Source organism: Pristis pectinata, chromosome 20 (assembly GCF_009764475.1).
Source record: "Pristis pectinata isolate sPriPec2 chromosome 20, sPriPec2.1.pri, whole genome shotgun sequence".
Classification (NCBI taxonomy): domain Eukaryota; kingdom Metazoa; phylum Chordata; class Chondrichthyes; order Rhinopristiformes; family Pristidae; genus Pristis; species Pristis pectinata.
Window position 1 is genome coordinate 21,819,567 of NC_067424.1, and position 6,446 is coordinate 21,826,012.

The window sequence follows — 6,446 nt, forward strand, 5'->3', positions numbered from 1 at the left end:
ATTTAAGAGGTAACTGATGTAGTCTGCATGGACTTCAGTAAGGCCTTTGACATATAGGACACTAGACCAAAAGGTAAGAGGCCCATGGTATCCAAGGCAATTTGGCCAATTGGATCCGAAATTGGCTATGTGATAGGAGACAAAGAGTGATGGTTGAGGGTTGTTTTGTGATTGTAAAATTGTGACCAGTGGTGCACTGCAGTGAACAAGACTGGAGCATTTAATGTTTATTACATATATTCACAATCTGGATGTGAATGTAGGAGGTATGATTACTATGAAAATTGGTGTTATTTTAGTGAGGAAGATAGTCTTCAGCTACAGAATGATATTGATGAGTTAGTAAGATGGGCAGAGTGATCGCAGCTGGAAACTAATTCTGAAAAAATGAGACGTCATGCATTTTGGGATGACTATTAAGGCTAGGATATACACAATGAATGGTAAGACCCTAGAAAGCATTGAGGAATGGAGGGTCATTGATGTTATGTCCGAGGATCACCGAAGATAGCAGCACAGGTAGGTAAGGTGGTTTAGGAGGCATGTGGGACATTAGCCAAGGCACAGATTATCAGAGAAGAGAGATTATGGTATAACCATATAAAACATTAGTTGGGCCACATCTGGAGTACTGTGTGCAGTTCTGGTCACCACACTGTAGGAAGAATATAATTGCACTGGAGAGAATGCAGAGGAGATTCACTTAGATGCTGCCTGGGATGGAGCGTTTCATCTATGAGGAGAGAAGTGAATAGGCTGGATTTGTTTTCCTTGGAGTGGAGGAGGCTGGGTGGTGGGGTGGGCAGTGGGGTGGGGAGGCATCATAATTGATGAATACAAAATTATGAGGGACATAAATAGGTTAGGTAGTGAGAAACTTTTCTCTTTATCAAAGCTGTCTATGACCAGAGGGCATTAGTTTAAGGTAAGCGGTAGGTGATTTAGAGAGGATTTGAAGAAAAAAAAATTCACCCAGAAGATGGTTAAGATCTATGACACAGAGCATGAAAGGGTGGTGCAGGCAGATCCTTTCACAACATTTAAGAAATATTTATGTGAGCACTTGAAGCACCATGACAAAGAAGACTATTGGTCAAAGGCTAGAAAGGGGTAAAGTTTTGACTTAATGGCCATCATGGACATGGTCAGCTGAAGGGCCTGTTTTCACGCTATACAACTCTATGATTCTTTCCGGCCATCAAACACCCATCTACACCGATAGTATTTTCCACCTTGCATCCTTATCAACTCACTCCTCCCACCCCCCCACTCCACTACCCCGTCAATTATCCTGCCATCCACCTATACTATAGGTGAGTGGACTATATACAGTAGACAATTAACCTACCACCACATGCATTTTTGGGATGTGTCAGGAAGGTGAGCACTTGGGGAAACAGTCACAGATAGGACATGCAAACTCCACACAGACAGCATCCAAGGTCAGGATTGAACCCAGGTTGCTGAAGCTGTAAGTAGGCTCGCTAACTGCTGTACCACTGTGTATTGGCAAACTTGAGATATTCCATACATATCCACCGCCAGCTTGACAAATTGCAAGGGTAATGGTGAACAGGGCAAGAAGAGTTTTGAATAACCTCATCCTAGAAAACACTTTCCTCCTTCATAATTGTGCTGAAACAGTGCCACCTGTCATCATAACACTGTATAATTCCCATAAAGTGTGTCATTTTGTTATTGTTTGTTTTCCAGAATACTGTGACACAAAAAATTCTGCAGATACTGGAATCTAGAGCGATACACAAAAAGCGCTGAAGGAACTCGGCAGGTCAGGCAGCATCCTTGGAGGGACATGAACAGTCGACGCTTCAGTCTGAGACCCTTCATCTCGGCCCGAAACGTCGACTGTTCATTTCCCTCCAGGGATGCTGCTTGACTTGCTGAGTTCCTCCAGCACTTTTTGTGCATTGCTCCAGAATACTGTTGTCAGGTTTTACCAGTGTAACTCTGCATTGTGTCAGTTTCAGCATATGCAATAGCTTTTGTTCTATTGCAAGATCTTATAGCTGCTGCCAATTAGTCTTGCATCTATGGCATTTAAAAGATATTTAGACAGGTGCATGGATAGAAAAGGTTTAGAAGGATATGGGCAAATGCAGGACTAGCTCAGGTATACAATTTGGTCGGCATGGATGAGTCAAGTTGAAGAGCCTGTTTCCGTATTCTATAATTCGATGACCTTGGGAGCTAGCCTTTACCTACCACAGTTCAAACAGCAGTCTTTCAGCTCCTGTTGTTGTAATTATGGGAGGAGAGAGGGAGAGTGTTCCCAGGAGTCCAGAAGGACCTGGACAAGCTGATGGAGAAGATTATTTGCAGGGAGGTCTCTGTGAAGAGTAAGACCACATGACTGTGCTTTCTGCACCTCCTCACGATCCACCTTGTTGTGACCTTGCACCTTATTGCACTGCACTTTCTCTGTAGCTGCGACTCTTTACTCTGTACTGTTATTGCTTTTACCTGTACTACTGCACGTCAATGCACTCTGTACTAACCCAATATAACTGCACTGTGTAATGAATTGATCTGTACGATCAGTATGCAAGACAAGTTTTTCACTGTACCTCGGTACAAGTGACAATAATAAACCAATACCAATGGTAGCAAATCCTTGTGCCAGCTAAGGGAAAAATGTACATAAGTACATACGGTGACCTCTATATTGCAACAAGTAGCAATAAATTGTGAGATGTGTCTTGAGATAAAAGGGGGCAGCTTGGAATGATCTTGAAGCTAGGAAGCTGAGGGTGATCATGACCTTGAACCTCTTGGGCAAAGCAAGCATATGTGTGAACCTATGTGCAAAGTTGCAGGAGGTGACAATAAGCTCCTAGTGAAGCATACCCTGCATAGACATTGTTCCTAGAGAAGTCTATGTACAGATAGAGCATGAGAGTAAATGAGCAAAAATATAAAAACATATAGCAAAAGCATGCAAAGGCATAAAACAGAAAGAGGCTAGCTAAAGTAAATGCTGGGCCCTTAATGATGAGACTAAAGAATTAAAAATGGATAATAGAAAAATATATCAGATTCTAATTATTTTGATTCAATGTTCATAGTAGAAGACACTGAAAACATCCCTGTAGCTAAGCAAGATGTGAGAGAAAGAGAGGAACTTAGAACAATCTCCATTACTAGAGAAAAACTAATGGGGCTAAAAGCCAATAAGTCCCCTGCACCTGACCATCTGCATCCTGGAATCCTAAAGAAAGTGGTTGCAGAGACAGTGGATGTATTGGTTGTAATCTATCAAAATTCCATGGATTTTGGACTGGTCAGAGGAACGCAGGACTGAAAATGTAAGGCCATTATTCAAGAAAGGAGGAAGACAGAAACTATAAGCCAGTTAGCCTAACAACTATGATTGGGAAAATGCTGGAATCTACTATTAAGAAGATAATAGCAGGACATGGCAATCAAGCAGATTTAACACAGTTTTATAAAAGAGAAGTTGTGTTTGAAAAATTAGCTACAGTTCCTTGAAGGTGCAACAAACAGGGTATAAAGAGGAACCAGTAGATGTAGTTGGATTTCTTGAGGGCATTTGATAAGGTGGCACATAAGAGGTTACAGCACAAGATTAGAGTGCACGAGTTAGTAAGGTAATATATTGGTGTGGAGATGGGGATGGTTAGCAGAAAACAGAGTTTATTTCTCTCTTTCTCAGTTCTGGTGAAAGATCTCAGATGTTAACTGTTTCTCTTTCCACATGTACTATCCGACCTGCGTTTTTCCAGTGTTTCTATTTTTATTTCAGAGAATTCGGATAAATGGGTAATTTTGGAACTGACAATCAATAGTTAGTTAACTAATGCAGGGATCAGTACTGGACCCTCAATTATTTACTATCTATATAAATGACATGGATAAAGGGACTTAGTTTACTATAGCTAAATTTATCACTGATACAAAGATAGGTGGATTAGAATATAGAGAGTTTAAGTGAGTGGGCAAAACGATGATGGATACAGTATGATGTGGAAATATGTGAGACAACCAATTTGGAAAGAAGAATGAAAAAGCAAACTATTATTTAAATGTAGTGAAATGGATGACAAAAGATGTTGTGTGACATTGTAAGTTTAGTCAAAAAAGAAAAGGAAGCAAAGGGTAGCTGAACTCAGACAAGTCCCTTGAGAAATATAAAGGAAGCAGGAAAGAACTTAAACAAGGAATTAGGAGGGCCAAAAAAGGCCATGAAATGTCTTTAGCAAGTAGGTTTAAGTAGAATTCCAAGGTATTTTATATTAATATTAGGAGCTAGCTAGGAAAAGGGTAAATCCACTCTGACAAAGGAGGGAATTTATGCACGGAGCCAGAGGGAGTGGGTGAGGTCCTAAATGAGTACTTTGCATCAGTATTCACCAAGGAGGGGTGTGTTGATGTACCAGGGCATATCGATATTAACAAGGAGGTGGTGTTGGGTATCTTGCTAAACATTAAGGTGGTTAAGTCCCCAGGGCCTGAAGGAATCTATCCTAGGATACCGAGGGAGGCAAGGGAGGAGTTTTCTGGGGTCTTGACAGAGAGCTTTGCATCCTCTTTAGCCACAAACAAGGTCTCAGAAGGCTAGAGAATAGCCAAGGTTGTCCCTTTGTTTAAGAAGAACAACAGATAATCCAAGAAATTATAAACCTGTGAACCTTACATCGGTGGTAGGGGAATTAATGGAGGAGCTTCTGAGGGACATGACTTACTCACGTTTGGAAAAGCATGGACTTACAGGGGATAGTCAGCATGGTTTTATGCATGGGAGGTCCTGTCTCACAAACTTGATTGAGTTTTTTGAGGACATGACGAAGATGATTGATAATGGTAGGTCTGTGGACGTTGTCTACATGGACTTTAGTAAAGCATTTGGCAAGGTCCCTTGTGGTAGGCTGGTCCTGAAGATTAAGTCACATGGGATCCACAATGAATTGGTAATTTGGATACAAAATTGGCTTGGTCATAGAAGGGTATTGGTGGAAGGATGTTTTTCCTGACTGGAGGTCACAAACAACAGAGGTCTAAATGATTTGGATGAAAATATAGGCGTCTCATTAGTAAATTTGTAGACAACAGGAATACTGGTGGAGTTTTGGAGGAGTGAGGAAGGTCGTCAAAGGGTACAGCAGGATGTAGATCAGTTGGAAATTTGGTTGGAGAAATGGCAGATGGACAAGTGTGATGCATTTTGGGAGATCAAATGTAAGAGGAAAACATACAGTAAATGGCAGGACCCTTAAGAGCAATGATGTAGAATGGGATTTGAAGTGTAAATCCATTGCTCCATGATAGTGGCATCGCAAGTGGATAGGGTGGTAAAGAAAGTGTATAGCATGCATGTCTTCATCAGTCAGGGCAGTGAGTATAAAAGTTGGGAAGTCATGTTGCAGCTGTACAAACTTTGGTTAAGCCACAGTTGGAGTATTGTGTGCAGTTTTGTTTGCCACACGATAGGAAGGATATGGAGGATTTGGAGAGGGTGCAGATGAGATTCACCAGGATGTTGCCTGGATTGGAGTATATTAGCTATAAAGAGAGGTGGACGAACTTGAATTGTTTTCTCTGGAGCATCACAGGCTGAGGGGTGACCTGACAAGAGTATATAAAATTATGGGAGGCATAGATAGGGTAGGTCGTCAGAGTCTTTTTTCCCAGGGTGAAAATCTCAAATACTACAAGGTTTAGGTTTAAGATGAGACGGGTGAAGTTTGAAGAGTGCAAGTTATTTTTTTTAAACACAGAGAGTGGTAGGTGCCTGGAATACTCTGCCTGGGGAAGTGGTAGAAGCAAATATGGTAGCAATATTTAAGAGGCGTTTAGAGAGATCTGTGAACTGTCAAGAAATAGAGGATACTGACCATATAGAGGCAAATGGGATTAGTTAGATTGGCATCATGGTCAGCACAGACATAGTGGGCCAAAGGGCCAATATATCTGTGCCAACCATGATGCCAATCTAATTAATTTTTGTAATTTCATATTTTGAACAACAAATAATCAGGAAGGCTAATGGAATATTGGTCTTTATTACAAAGGGTACAGAGTTTAAAAGTAGGGAAGTCTTGATCGGACTTTATTGGACACTGGTGAGACCTCACCTGGAGTTTTGCATACAGTTCTCATATCCATAGTTGTAGATGTACTTGCATTAGAGGCAACTAATGATTTAGAAGATTCAATAAATTATTTCCTAAGATGTCATATGAAAGAAGGTTGGGCATAAACTTATTAGAAGAATAAAAGGTGATCATATGGTATCATGCAATATTTTGAGGGTGATTGATGTGTTAGTTCCAACTTTTGCTATTTCTGGTAATCAACCCATATTTTTACTCTGTTTCTGTCTCCACAAACACTTACTGGACTGCTGCTAAGCATCTGCTGTTTTCATTTCACTCTGCACTGCTCACTCAACTTTTTTTCCCCTACTTCTT